Here is a 16461-nt window from a genome sequence, read left to right on the forward strand (position 1 = left end):
AAACAATCCAATTCAAAAATGGGCAAATGACTTGAATAGATATTTCTAAAAAAAAAAAAGATATACAAATGGCCAATAAGTACATAAAGATGTTCAACATCATTAGACATTAAAACCAAAAAAACAAACCCAGTGCCACGGAGTTGATTTCGACTCATAGTGACCCTACAGGACAGAGTAGAACTGCCCCATATTTCCAAGGAGCGCTTGGCGGATTCAAACTGCCGACCTCTTGGTTAGCAGCCGTAGCACTTAACCACTACACCACCAGGGTTTCCCCATTAGACATTATAAAAATGAAAATCAAAACCACAATGAGATACCACTTCACACCCACTAGAATGGCTATAATCAAAAGAAGGGAAAACAAGTGTTGGCAAAGATGTAGAGAAATTGGAACCCTTATATGTTGCTGGTGGGAATGTAAAATGGTATAGCAGCTGTGCAAATCAGTTTGGTGGATCTTTAAAAGTTAAACATAGAATTACCATATGAGCTAGCAGTTTCATTCCTAGGTATATACCCCAGAGACTTAAAAACATATACATTCAAACAAAAACTTGTACATAAATGTTTCTATCAGCATTATTCATAATAGCTAAAAAGTAGAAATAAGCCAAATGTCCAATAGCTGGTAAATGGATAGATAAATATGGTATATCCATACAATGAAATATTATTTGGCCATAAAAAGGAATGAAGTTCTGATACATGCTACAACATGGATGAACCTTAAATAACATTATCCTAAATTAAAGATACCAGAATAGGCAAATCCATAGAGACAGAAAGCAGATGTGTAATTGCTAGGGGCTGAGAGGGGAGGAATAGAAAGGGAATAATTAATTGGTATGGGGTTTCTTTTGGGAGTAATAAAAATGACACTGAAATTAGCAGGAGTGAGTGTACAACATCATACATGTTAAAATGGTGAATTTTATGTTACGTGAATTTTGCCTTAATGAAAAAAATATAATAGAATTAAAAACAGAAAGAGAAGACTACTCATTACTAAAAAGCCAAATCAAACATGTGCAGGACAAACTTGAGAAACCTCCTTTAATACAAAGGAAAGGACAAACATTAAAATGATGAGAAGATGATGGATATGAAGATTAGAAAATGGAGACTCAACATATACAAAATTAGTGCATTTCAAGAAGAGATCAGAGCAAGTAGAGCAGAATCAATAATTACATAAATAGAAAACCTCTTTTCTGAGGTGAAAATAGACCTGAATACACAGATTGAGGGACTCACGTGTTCAATACAACATAAATGAAGAGACAATATTAGACATATCCAGAAAATCTTAAAACATTTAAATGATAATCAAAGAATTCTATAAACACCCAGGCTAGAGAAAAATAAATAACCAATAAAGGAACAAAACTTGGCCTGGCTTCAGACACCTCCATAGTAATAAGTGACAGACTACAATAACGCAAGCTGACAAAGTTTTTGGGGAAAAGGTTTTTATTCACGTGTGAAAAAAAAGACAGCAAAAATAATCTCAGATATATGAATTTAGAAAGCATATAACTACATAAAATACATACACACCCTAAATAACTTACTCAAATTCACACTGCATCCAACTGAGAGGTGAATCAAAACAAATTTATGGATGGAAGTCATGATATAAAAGAAGAGGAGGAGAGTATTGAAATAATTTAAATGCTGATTAAATCTAATTTTTTAAACCCCTGATGCCGTAGTGGTTAAGAGTTACAGCTTCTAACCAAAAGGTCATCAGTTTGAATCCCCCAGGTGCTTCTTGCAAACTGTATGGGGCAGTTCTACTCTGTCCTATAGGGTCACTGTGAGTCGGCATCAGCTTGATGGCAACAGGTTAATGGGTATATATATAATATTGTGTATGTGTACACACATACATATACAAAACATTTGCCAAATATGTGCATGTAATATCAGACAATGCAAGAAAAGGGTATGAAAAGCACTGTGCTAAATAAAGGCATACTAGTTTATTTGCTTTCATATGCCATTTGTTTTTCTATTTTAATCTTTTTTTAATAATAGTTTTATTTTGTTGTTGTTGAGGATATACACAGCAAAACATACACCAATTCAACTGTTTCTACATGTACAGTTCAGTGACATTGATTACATTCTTCAAGTTGTGCAACCATTCTCACCCTCCTTTTCTAAGGTGTTCCTCCCCCATTAATATAAACTGCCCTGCAAGGTTAGTATCTAATCCTTCAAGTCAATATTGTCAGTTTGATCCTGTCTAGATAGTTCTTAATAGAGCATAATGCTCAAGACAGGCCTTTCTACTAGTTCAGTTAAACTACTGTTCAGTTTTAAGATTTGAAGGGATATATTTGATTTAAGGCTTAAAGATTATCTCAGGGTAAGTTTCAGGGGTTCACCCACCCTCCATGGCTCCAGAAAGTCTGGAGTCCATGAGAGTTTCAAATTCTATTTTGCATTTCCCCCCCTTTTGATCAGGATTCTTCTATAGAATCTCTGAGCAAAATGTTCAGTAATGGTAGCCGGGCACCATCCAGTTCTTCTGGTCTCATGGCAAAGGAGGCAGTTGTTCATAGAGGCAATTAGCCACGCATTCCATAGCCTCTCCTAGTCTTGACTCTCCTTTTTCCTCTGTTGCTCCAGGTGAATAGAGACAAATTGCTGTCCATTGGATGGCCACTTGTAAGCTTTTAAGGCCCCAGGCACTACACAATGAACTAGGAGAACAAAAAAAAAAAAAAAAACTGGATTCCAACTCATAGTGACCCTATAGGAAAGAGGAGAACTGCCCCGCAGGGTTTCCAAGGAGTGGCTGGTGGATTCGAACTGCCAGACTTTTGATTAGCAGCCAAGCTATTAACCACTGTGCCACCAAGACATAGAACAAAAGCACTAAACACATTATTAGGCCAATTCACTGGGATGTCCCATGAAACTATGACCCTAAATCTCCAAACCCATGAGGTATTCGGTTGTACATAAGCAGCCTCAGCAGCTACTTTTTTGTCATTGTTGTAAATATATCTATCACACAACTTTGCCAATTCAACTTTTTACAGGTGTACAACTTATTGACAGCAATTACAATAATCAGCTAGGCAACCCTACCCTTAATCAGTGTGGTTTCCCCATCACCATTAACCACCCTTTTCCCCACTAACAAACTTTGGCCTCTGCACATTTGCCTTTTCTTGTCTTTTTATATAAGTGAGGTCATATAATATTTGCTCTTTTGTGATTGGCTTATTTCGCTCAGCATAATGTCTTCAAGCTCCACCCATACTGTAGCATATATCGAGACTTCATTGCTCCTACTGGCTGTGTAATATTCCATTGTATGCATGAAATACATTCGTTCATCCATTCACCTGCTGATGGACGTTTAGGTTGTTTCCACCTTCTTACTATTGTGAATAGTACAGCAATGAACATTGGTGTCCAAGTCTCTTTTTGAGCCTCTGCTTCCAAGTCTTTTGGGTATATACCTAGGAGTGGAATTGCTGGGTCATATGGTAGTTCTATTTTCAGTTTTTTGAGGAAACACGACAGTGTTTTCCACAATGGTTGTACCATTTTATATTCCCACCAGCAATGGATAATAAGGGCTTCTAATTTCCCCACATCCTCACCAACATTTGCTATTTTCTGTTTTTTTTTTTTATCTTAGCCATCCTAGTGGGAGTTGAAATGGTATCTCATTGAGGGTTCGATGTGCATTTTTCTGATGATTAATGACACCGAGCATCTTTTTATGTGTCTGGTGGCCATCCGAATATCCTCTTTGGTGAAATGTCTATTCAAGTCCTTTGCCCATTTTATGATTGGGTTATTTGTCTTTTTATTTTATTCTTAATGCTGGTAAAGAAAGCTTCAAATATTTTTATTTTTAACATAACAGTAACTACTAATAGAACTAAAAACAGAATGTATACCTCTAAAATAACTACAGAAAAAGAAACTACAAAGAAAACACTAGTTTAACACAAAATAGACTACTAAAATAGACTCCAAGATGAGACAAAGTGATTTCAGTTTTGTGCTGTCTACAGGGACATTATGAAGATGGAACAGTTAAGCAAGAATCCTTATGTAATTATTAACATTCATATAAAACACAAACTGCTAGAAATATAAAAAGAAGTTGGAAAAAACACTACGGCAGTAGGAGGTTTTAACACACTTGTATTGATAGATCAAGTAGACAAAAATGAAATGGAGACATGGATAACCTTATCAAGTGCTCATTTAAAAAAAAAAACAGAAAAATCATGGCAGAGAGAATCTTAAACATTGTAAAAAGATATTGTACTGACTATATCCTTTGACCACAGTGCAAAACAATAAAAAATAATAAATAATGATGATAAATTTTTCCAGCTACTTGGCAATTTAAAAGAATAATTAAAACAAAACAAAGACACTTTAGATGGTCTAATTAAGACAAAATAAGAAAATAACAATACACAAAATAAGAATGAGAAAGATGTGGTCACAGATATGGAGAGATTACTCTGCAAAACCCTAGGGCAACCAATATAAAATTTGAATAAAGTGGAAAATGCATTAGAAAAATATAAACTAGGAAAATGGACTTAAAAGAAGAACATTTGAAGGGAAACCACTATAAACGAAATGACAAATTGTTAAAGTATTGCCTCTTTAGAAGATGCGGGGCTGCTTACTGGTGAGCTCCTACGGACTTCAGGGAATGAGTTTCCATACATTTGTAATAGGATACCAGCCATATGTTTGTCATAGAGTACCAGAGAAAATACTCATCAGCTCACAGGCCAGATTTTACAAGTGAGAACATTTGTCATCAACCATTTTTTAAAAACATAATGGACAAGATATTACTCAGAAGTTGAAATCTCCTTAGTGCCTCTCCCAAGCCCCATTCCCTTCCATCCACCACCTCCTTCTGCATAAACAACCAAAACCATGTATGAGCTCTGGATCCTTACAGGTCCTGAGGGAAAGGTGGTATTTTTCATCAGTGGGGGAAGCACGGATGGTTGAGCAAATGGTGGAAGGGAAAATAGTCAGCCATTCAGCAAAAAAAAAAAAAAAATAATAATAATAAAGCCAGGCCCCTATATCCCTCCATACACCAAAATCAATTTCAAGTGACTTAAGGAGATAAATAGAAAAGTACATCATCAACAGAACCAGAAGAAAAAGGAGATGAACATTTATCTGAACTTGTATGAGGAACATACACTGAAGACACTGAAAACTTGAACGAAATAAAAATTTAAAACTTCCAAAGTAGGAAACATAAATTCACAACATAGAATGGCAGAGGACCTGAAGAGGCAAGCCACAGAAGAAGGAATACAAATAATTAATAAACATAAAAACGATGACATCTCTCAGTTACCAAAGGCATGCAAATTAAGTCCCAACAATGAGGTGCCTACCCTACCCCTATAACTTGATACTTTGGCAAAAATCGGAAAAAGATAATGGTGTTCAGGAGACTGAGAGGAATCTGGCCCTCATATACTAATAATAACAATGTAAACTGATATGATAATTTTTACCCAGATTTTCTAAACCATGCCCATTTACCCAATGAGTCTGCATCTGAAAATATGTCTGAAGTAAACACAGGAAGTACACCAAATATCTGAACATCTTATTTCTAATAGGAAAAATTGGACAAGCTAAATATCTAACATTCAGATATTGACTAAATTATAACCTATCCATATGACAGAAGACTTTGCAGTCTCTAAAAGTAATTTACTAAGAGAATATTTAATAACAGAAAAATGTTAATGACATATCGATAAACAGGAATAACATTACCATATATGGAAAAAAGGTGAGGAATGGGTGTCTCTGGGTAGCAGGATTGCATCTGCTTTTTATTTTCCATTTCAGCCTTTTCTGCATGGTCCATCATTTTTACAATTAACACACTGTTACTTTTATAATCAGAAAAAATAACTAATATACAAACAATAAAACTCAATATTTAGAGCAGATGATGTCAAAATTGCTAAGGGAAAGTAATACAAAGTGGAAAGGAAAGAGGGCAAAGGGCAGAATCCATGGGAACAATTAGATATAACTAAGTCTGTATATAAAAAAAAAAAAAAAAAAAACTAGTGCCATCGAAGTCTGTATATATATAAACCCTGGTGGCATAGTGGTTAAATGCTATGGCTGTTAACCAAAATGTCAGCAGTTCAAATTCACCAGGCGCTCCTTGGAAACTCTATGGAGGCAGTTCTACTCTGTACTATAGGGTTGCTGTGAGTCAGAATCAACTCAACAGCAACAGGTTTGGTTTGGGTTTTGGTTTTGGTATATATGTATATAAAGCTAAAACAAACAAAAAAAACCAAACCTTTTGCCATTGAGTCAATTCCAACTCATAGCGACCCTTTAGGACAGAATAGAACCGCCCCATGGGGTTTCCAAGGAGTGGCTGGTGGATTCAAACTACTGACCTTCTGGTTAGTAGCTGAGCTCTTAACCACTGCACCACCAGGGCTCCATATATATACATACACACACATACATACATACATATATACAAAATATATGTATATATGTTATCAGACTTGGTTATATCTAGTTGTTCACATGGGTTCTCTATCCTTTGTCCTCTTACATAACCTGCAACTGAATTTTCTTCTTGTTCATCCACCAAAGCCTCCCTGGGTTTTCACAACTGAAACATAGAGGACACTACACTCTGGCCAGATCACCTTCTTTTCTTGAGTATAGATTTAGAGCCAAAAAGGAAACATCAAGGATCATTCTTTCTCCCTTAAGGCCCAGAGGATGGTGCAGCCCGCACTGGTCTTCCTCTCCTCAGTTCTCAAACAGCGTTCTAGAAAACACACACGTGTGCACATACGCAGGCACACACACACAACCTCCCCAGTTACTTCTTTCCCACACTTACCCCTCCAACCTGGTTCCAAAAGAAAAAGAGTAAAGATCTGCTGTCTAGGGCTGGAGGAAACAGTCTCTTATATTCCTTGCATTCCTCCCACCAGAGGCTACAGTCTCCTCCCCATCCCAGGAATTCCTCGGAAAAATGGGAGTGAAAGCCTGCTTTTCCCCAGGGGGAAGACAGCAGAAAGGCATTCCTGTAGGAGGAAATGGCATTCAAGAAAGGTCTTCACGGACAAGGAAGAGGAAAATGGTTACAGAATCATGATTTCTTCAGTTGTATTTTTAGCTAGCAAATGAGGTGGATCAGGTGAAAATGTTTTCCTGAAACATTCCATATCGATTTCATTTTTGAAAATGCACGGCACCATGAGGGTCACATTTCTTTTTATGCATGTATTTCATCTTTGTTTTAAAATCTTTGGGGGTTCCTACTTTATTGAAGTCCTACTATATGGTAGGTGGAATTTGACCTACATATCATTTAACCATCATCACACCAGACTGACAATAATGGTGGTATTATTAACTTTTCACTTTATAGCTGAGGAAAATGAGAATGAGAAACAAGTCTCCCTGATTCTAAAACCATTATTTAAGCTGTATTCATTAGGATTTCTGAGGGAACTTAAAATGTCTTTTGGAGAGGTTTCAAACCTAAAAGTTATTAAGCATCAAGTGAAGAAGTTTAATGAGGAAGGAGAAAAACCGGTGGCAGCTCGGGAATCCTGGTTATCCGTTCTGGGCTTTGAAATGTAACTGATCTGACAAGACCATGTAAGGAAATACTTACACGTCCCCTTTGCTGATAGCAGAGAGCTTCCTCTCCTTAAATAAAAGGTTTCAGCCAGTGATGTAATTAAAAGAGAATCCCTGGGTGATGCACTCAGTAAAAGCGCTTAGCTGGTAACTGAAAGGCTGGATGTTTGAGTTCACCCCGAGGTGCCTGGAAAGAAAGGCCTGGTGATCTACATTTAAAAAATAAGCTACAGAAAACCCTATGAGGCACAGTTCTACTCTGACACACGTGGAGTTGCCATGAGTCAGGATCGATTTGACAGCAACTGGTACTGGTTATAATGAAAAGACTTAAGAGGGGTAGCTGAGAAGTTATGTGACCTAGACTTCCTTGAAACCGATAGCAGAAATCTCAGCCTGAGAAGTCACTTCTCAAGAAATTCTTCCTTGAAAAAAAAAAAAAAAATCCATTTCTGTTGCTAGCCAGTTTCCCAAATATGGAGACCAAATGTTCTTTGTAATTGCACCAAGGCCTTTTTACCTGTGCAGTACTTAACCCCCATTTCCTGCTCAGGTCACAGACTCTGGGAAGACTCACAGCTTGAGAAGAAACCTGTCTCACTGATCTTTGACAACTCCGGGTCTATTACAATGCCTGATACACAGTAGGCTCTCAGTGAATTTTTCTTGAATGAACTTGATGGAATGACAGATTAACAGTACCCCCTAACATGAACATGGAGCCATGGTGGCACAGTAGTTAAGCACTTGGCTGCTAACCAAAATGTCGGCAGCTCAAATCCACCAGCCGCTCCTTGGAAACCCTATGGAGCAGTTCTACTCTGTCCTATAGGGTCTCTATGAGTTGGAATTGACTCAATGGCAAAAGGTTGGGTAAAGTGCATAATGAGAGTAACTTCAAAGGGCACCCCAAAAATATGGCAAAGAATTTTGCCATCTTCTTTATAAGATTATGATGAGATTCAGCCCACTAAAGTGGTGTCTGAATCTTGACAACCTTCCCAATCAATCCATATTCCAGACTGACAAATGTATTCCTCCACTGACTTAATTCTGGAGAAAAAAAAAAAAAATCTCAATAATACTAAAAAAAAAGGTAGGATCTCCAAGTAATTTATTAGAATTTTTCTTAAAATGGTCTGCATCCAGAAGGTGCCTAATCAAAATGTCTGAGCCTTAACTTTGTAAGGATTCCACCAGCATCTGTTCTTCTCAATTTGCTTTTTTTGTCCTGAAAGCAGAGAAACCTTGGTGGTGTAGTGGTTAAGAGCTGAGGCTGCTAACCAAAAGGTCTAGTAGTTCTAATCTACCAGGTGCTCCTTGGAAACCCTATGGGGCAGTTCTACTCTGTCCTATAGGGTCACTAAGAGTTGGAATCGTCTTGACGGCAACAGGTTTCCCCCCTGAAAACCAGGGAAAAGTTGGAGCAATTTCTTTGTCTTTGAGAAAGAAATATCCTCTTTTCTCTTGAATTAACTATCCTTCACAGGAGGCAGTTCAGAGCAGGTAATTAAATGCATGGGCCTTGGCCAAAGACAAAACGGGATTTAGACCAGCACGGCCACTTACTAGCTGTGATCTTGAGAAAGTTACTTCATATCTCTAACCTTCATTGTTTTCATCAGCAACGCAGGGATTATTAACCCTTACCTAACAGAGCTGTTGTGTGAATTATATGCCAAAACATATGGAATGTACTTAACATGGTAACATGGTGCCTGGTACTCAATGCATGGTAGTTATAATCACCATCATCTTCAGATAGAACCCATAGTAGAATACAAAAAAACCAAACCAAACCCAATGCCGTCCAGTTGCTTCCGACTCATAGCGACCCTACAGGATAGAGTAGAACTGCCCCATAGAGTTTCCAAGGAGCGCCTGGCGGATTTGAACTGCCAACCCTTTGGTTAGCAGCCGTAGCACTTAACCACTACGCTACCAGGGTTTCCAATAAGACCGGGTTAAAACTCAAAAGGGCATTGGTTGTTCAGTAGTACAATACTCACCTTCCATGCAAGAGACCCAGGTTCGACTCCCAGCTAATGCAACTCATGTGCAGCCACCATCTGTCTGTCAGTGGAGGCTGAGTGGTTTCAGTGGAGCTTCCAGACTAAGACGAACTAAAGAGAGAGGCCTGATTTCCAAAAACCAGCCGCTGAAAATCCTACTGATTACAACAGTCTGATCCACAACCAATCATGGGGCTGGCACAGGACTAGGCAGCCTTTTGTTCCTTTGTGCATGAAGTCACCACGGGTCAGGGGTGACTGAAAGACACCTGACAACAAAATTCAAGAACCACTGAAGAATCAGGGCAGTATAGGATAGTCTCTTAAGACGTGACCTGTGAAGTCCAATGGCCTGGGCTTGAAGCTAGGTTTGCCAAGTGTTAGTTGTGTGATTTGGGCAATTAACTGAATCTGAGCCTGTTTTCTCTTCCATACAATGAAACCAATAATATAAATTTCATCATTTTCTTCTGAGGATTAGATGTGTCACCTGTTGCCATCGAGTCAGTTCTTACTCATAGCGACCCTATAGGATAGAGTAGGACTGCCCCATAGGGTTTCCAAGGAGCCTATGGTGGATTCGAACTGCCGACCTTTTGGTTAGCAGCCAAGCTCTTATCCCCTGCACAACCAGGGATCCGAGATACATAAAATTCTTAGAACAATGCTCAGCAAAGTTTAGCACTTTTAATCCAGCACCTAAATGGACCTGAAACATAGGAGTTCCTTGAAAATTTAATGAATAAATGTGATTTTCACCTATAGTGAAATAATCTCTTGAATTCTAGAAACTAGTTGAAGAAATCTTTTATCTTTCATGTACTTTTCCCAAATTATAAACTTGAAACTATCTGGGGTGGTTTCAAAGGCTGAGGAGGAAACTGAAAGACACACAAAGCCTATGCTGTCATTCCATTTCTCATTTGGCATCACTAAGGATATTAATCATTCAATTTCTCTGCTTAATTCACTCTAATACATTGTTCCACATGAGCAAAATAACATTAACTTTGTTCTCCGATATTATGGATTGAACTGTGTTCCCTCTCCCCTGTCAAAATATTTACACATATGTTGAATTCCTGGTCCTTGTACCAGTGAGTGGAGCCCTGGTAGTGCAGCAGTTAAGAGCTCAGCTGCTAACCAAAAGGTTGGCAGTTCAAAACCACCAGCTGCTCCTAGGAAACCCAATGGAGCAGTTCTACTCTCTCCTACAGGGTTGCTATGAGTTAGAATTGACTGATGGCAACAAGTGTGTGTGTGTGTGTGCGCGCATGCATGCGTGGCTGTGGATGGGATCCTGATTGGAAATAGGGTTTTTCTTTTGATATGTTAATGAGGCCATACCAGTATAGACTGGATCCTAGACCTAATCACTTCTGAGTTATAATAAGGGCAGAATAGACATAGTCACACACGCACACACACATAGGCGATGACAAACGACATGTGAGGAACTGTCTACAAGTAAAGGAACACCAAGAATCGCTGACAGACATCAGAAGTTTAGGAAAGAAGCCCACAGAAGGAACTGACATGGCTGAGACCCTGATTTGGATTTCAGCCTCCAAAACTGTCAGAAAATAAATTTCTGTTCTTTAAAGTCCCCCACTTGTGGAATTTGTGTTACAGCAGCACTATGAAACTAAGTCATTGGATTTTTTTCCTCAGAATTCTCTGGTGCTGCCCCAGGCCTTCAGCCTTATATTCATGCTTCTCCCCTTTATCAGTGGAATCCTTATCAAGCCTTGTCCCTCCGCTGATAAACTGGGGAGATCATAAGTGTTTCACTGTAAAAAGTCTTCTACATATACAAACGCTACCTGTTTGCTATGGTATTGGTGACTCAGTAACTACGGAATTCTATAGTCCAACTGCACCTAAGGACATTTTCTGGTCTTAAAGATGTTTTGGAACCTAAACCAAAACCAATCACTTTGCTGTGGAATCGATTCCAACTCATAGCCACCCTATAGGATAGAGTAGGACTGCCACATACGGTTTCCAAGGACTAAAAGGTGGATTTGCCCTGCCAACCTTTCAGTTAGCAGCCAAGCTCTTAACCACTGCACCAACAGGGCTCCAAGGCATATAAAATTCTTGGAACAATGCTAATACATGTTAGCTCTTTTAATCCAGCACCTAAATAGGACCTGAAACATAGGAGTTCCTTGAAGACTTGATGAATAAATAAACGTGATTTTCACCTATAGTGAAATAATCTCTTGAATACTAGCAACTAGTTGAAGAAATCTTTTATCTTTTACGTACATTTCCCAAATTATAAACTTCTTTTTGTTTTAATTGTGCTTTAGGTGAGTTTACACCTCAAGTCAATTTCTCATACAAACATTTATATACATATTGCTACATGACACTAGATGCAATCCCCACAATGTGACAGCACGCTCCCCCTTTCCACCCCAGGTTTCCCATGTCCCTCCAACCAGCTCCTGTCCTTTCTTACCTTTTAGTCTTGCCTCCAGACAGGAGCTGCCCCTTTGGCTTCGTGTATTCGCTTAAACCAAGAAGCGCACTCTTCACGAGTATTGTTTTATAGTTGTCTAATCTTTGGCAATGGTTTTAGTTCTCGGTTAACAGTCTGGGGGCCATGGCTTCAGGGGTTCCTCCAGTCTCAGTGAGACCATTAAGCCTGGTCTTTTTAGATGAATTTGAATATTGGGCCACACTTTTCTCCTGCTCCATCAGGGACTCTCTGTTGCATTCCCTGTCGGGGTTGTCATTGGTGGTAGCTGGGCACCATCTAGTTCTTCTGGTCTCAGGCTGATGGAGTCTCTCTGGTTTATGTGGCCCTTTTGTCTCTTGGGCTAATATTTTCCTTATGTCTCTGGTGTTCTTCATTCTTCTTTGCTCCAAGTGGTTTGGGACCAATTGGTACATTTCAGATGGCCGCCCACAAACTTCTAAGACCCAGATGCCACGATGCAGAACATTTTAATAAACTTTGTTATGCAATTGACTTAGATGTCCCCTGAAACCATGGTTCCCAGACCCCCGCGCCTGCTACTCTGTCCCTTAAAGCATTTGGTTTAGTCCAGTTGTGCTGACTTCCCCCGTAGTGTGTTGTCCTTCCCTTCCAAGATGATTGCCTACTAGCTAGTGAATTCCCGTCTCCCTCTCTCCCCACCCTAGTAACCGTCAACAAATGTTTTCTTCTGTGTTTAAACCTTTTCTTGGGTTCTTATAATAGTGGTCCCATACATATTTGTCCTTTTGATACTAATTTCACTCAGCATGCCTTCCAGATTCATTCATGTTGTGAGATATTTCCCAGATTCATCATCGTTGCGTAGTATTCCATTATATGAACCATAATTTGTTTATCCATTCATCTGTTGATGGGCACCTACATTGTTTCCATTTTTTGCTATTGTGAACAGTGCTGCAATGCACATGGGTGTGCATATATCTATTTGTGAGACAGCTCTTATTTCTCCAGGATATATCCCAAGGACTAGGATTGCTGGATCATATGGCACTTCTATTTCTAGCTTTTGAAGGAAGTGCCCAATCAATTTCCAAAGTGGTTGTACCAAATTATAAACTTAAAGCTATCTAGGGTGGTTTGAAAGGCTGGAAAGGAAACTGAAAGACATACAAAGCCTATGCTCTTGTTCCATTTCTTATTCGGACGTCACTAAGCTTCTTAATGATTCAATTTCTCTGCTTAATTCACTCTAATACGTTGTTCCACATGACCAAAACAGAACTTTGTGTTTTGATGTTATGAATTGTGTCCTCTCCCCTGTGCCCTCCCCTCCAAAAAAAATATGTATGTGTTGAATTCCTGGTCTTTGTACCTGTGGATAGAGCCCTGGTGGCTTAGTGGTTATGAGCTAGGCGGCTAACCAAAAGGTCAGCAGTTCAAATTCACCAGCTGCTCCTTGGAAACCCTTTGGGGCAGTTCTACTCTGGCCTATATAGTCGCTGAGTCGGAATTGACTGAATGGCAACAGGTGTGTGTATGTGTAACTGTGGATAGGATCCTGTTTGGAAATAGGGTTTTTATTTGACATGTTAATGAGGCCATACCAATATAGGGTGGATCCTAAACCTAATCACTTCTGAGTTATAAAAACAGAATTCAAACACACACACACTCACACACAGAGGCACACAGACTCAAGGCATGACAAATAACACATGAGAAACTGCCTACAACCAAAGGAACACCAAGGATTGCTTACAGACACCAGAAACTGGAAGCCCACAGCTCAGGCCCTGATTTTAGCCTCCAGAACTCTGAGAAAATAAATTTCTGGTTCTTTAAAACCCCCCACTTGTGTATTTGTGTTACAGCAGCACTAGGAAACTAAGACATTGGATTTTTTTTGCCTCAGAATTCTCTGGTGCTGCCCCAGGCCTTCAACCTTATGTTCATGCTTCTCCCCTTTATTAGCAGAAACCTTATCAAGCCTTGCCCCTCTCCTGATGGGCTGATAGGAAAATTAACTTTTTTCACTCTAAAAAAAGTCTTCTATGCTATGTATTTGCTATGATATTGGTGGCTCAGTAACTATGGAATTCTATGGATGGAGAAAATAAATAAAACCAACTTTTCCTTTATTCTCATTTTTTTCATTCATTTATTCCTTTGACAAAGCAATTTTTGGTCAAAGGTGCCCTGTATTTTAATCAACATGTAAGACTCAGCTTCTGAGTTACTGGGCAGATACAAAAATCTATACATTAATCTAATATTCTAGTATGAATGATTTTTTTTTTTTTCACCCTTAATGTGCTGATCCCTCAAATGCCTGGAATCAAACTGACAGCTTTCCTGGATGTTTTATATATTAAGTTTCCATAGGTAAATTTTAAGAGACCTGAATGTCACATTGATGGTTATGCCAAAAATTCTTCATAAAAATATTTTCTTAGGGTAGACTGCCTCTCTCTGGGTGCAGGGAGATTGTAAAAAAAAAAAAAAAGTAATCAAATTAACTCAGTTTATAATTCAGAAGGCTGAATGCAACTTTGGCAATAAGTTTATAAGTACATGAACAAGATTATTCAATAATCCTTCTTTACTTACTTCTATTCTCAAGGCAGACATCTTAGATCTTATTAAAAGGAACATATTCTAACCCTAACACTAACCTCATACAAAATGACAAGATTAAGCAATGAGAAGGTTCAGGTGGAATGAGGGCCTCTCTAGTGACCTAGAAGTAGCTTTCCAAAGTGAAATAATCCACTGACTTCTTCTCAAACTGATTTTGGGGAGGAGCATCCCTTTTTTAAAGTACATAACTACAGATAGACCAGATAAACCAACCTTGACTGCCTGGTGTCTAGACACTGACTCATTAGAAATTTAATGAATGCCTACTGTGTCCCAGACATCATGCTAGTTCTTAAGGCCACTAAGATGAATAACATACAGCTTGCTCTGGAGTTCAGTGTAGCAATAGAGCTGACATGGAATTGTGGCAGAAGGCTACAACACATGGGGTCCAGGGCTATAGTATGGAATGTACTAGGAAACAAGACATGGAACCTATTTTCACAGATCTATTTTTTTTTTTTTTTTTATGGTTTAAAGGGAAGACACCATTATTATGAAACTACACAACAAGTACTATATGGAAAAGTACAGGATGCTTGAAGAGCACATAACAGAGAGAGGTTGAGGTAGCACTACAGGAGATAAATGAAAGACATCAATAATTTTAATAAGACAACTTCTGGAACATGGGGAAAAAGATAATCATTATTAAGATACAGCAACGAATTAAACTCAGATACAAAGACTTGTTAGGCTCAAATTCTTTTGTAAGCAGTTTATTCTTTCAAACAATAAGTGACAATATGTCTCTGTGGGAGACTGCAGACTTAGCCAACTAGGTCAACAAGATCACTGGTAAATGCAGATTTGGGGCTGTTACCCATGGTCTGGCTTTTCCAAGTGATGACTAAGTTATCCATTTCAATTTACAATATACTCTAATGCCTCCACCAGATCCAGTCCACTTAGGATCCTTTAACGGCACACTTTAAGATACCTGTGGTAGGTATATGTGACAACAGAAGCAAAGTATGGAGTGACGAGGCCAGGAACCAAGGAATTGCCTCTAGAAGCTGGAAGAGGCATGAAATAAATGCTCCACCAAAGCCACCAGAAAGAACCAGCCCTGTTGACATTTTCATTTTAGCCCCTTAAGACTCATTTTGGAGTCTGACCTCCAGAACTCTAAGAGAATAAATTTCTGTTGTCCAAAGCCACTAGTTTATGTTAATCTGTTGTAGCAGCAACTGGAAACTAAATCCATTGTTGTCGAGTTGATTCCAACTCATAGTGACCCTATAGGACAGAGCAGAGCTGCCCCATAGGGTTTCCAAGGCTGTAATCTTTAAGGAAGCAGACTGCCAAATCCTTCTCCTGTAGAGCAGCTGGTGGGTTTGAAACACCAACCTTTCAGTTAGCAGGTGAGCATTTAACTGCTACACCACCAGGGTCCCTTTGGAAACTAACACAGCACCCTATTACTCATGTAAACTAAAAAGTTGGTCATGAAATCGATTAGGTGGGCCACAAACAGCATTTCTGAAAAATAAAACAGAATAGAAGTTATCACTGTACCTAGCAAGAAGAGTAAGTATTGTTTCATTAAAGTTATGTATACTTGGGTGGGGAAAAAGGGGGAGGACGGTGAGAGGGGTAGAGAAAGAGAGAATAAAAATATATGGAAAGTGTTTCCTACTATAGTAATGATCAAAAAAGTATGAAGGCCAAGGTGCCTGGAGGGTGAATAGATGCTGC

The 16461-nt window shown here is 38.8% G+C and overlaps 1 protein-coding gene across 1 annotated transcript in view; it reads right to left on the reverse strand.

Moving 5' to 3' along the window:
- MAB21L3 (mab-21 like 3) overlaps window positions 1-15325 on the reverse strand; it is a 78367-nt gene extending 63042 nt beyond the window's left edge. The window contains exon 1 of the mRNA XM_049879999.1: window positions 12145-15325. The gene's annotated coding sequence lies outside the window, so the exon portion shown is untranslated. The remainder of the gene's footprint in view (window positions 1-12144) is intronic.
- Window positions 15326-16461: the final 1136 nt, after the last annotated feature.

Source organism: Elephas maximus, chromosome 3 (assembly GCF_024166365.1).
Source record: "Elephas maximus indicus isolate mEleMax1 chromosome 3, mEleMax1 primary haplotype, whole genome shotgun sequence".
NCBI classification, from domain to species: Eukaryota; Metazoa; Chordata; class Mammalia; order Proboscidea; family Elephantidae; genus Elephas; species Elephas maximus.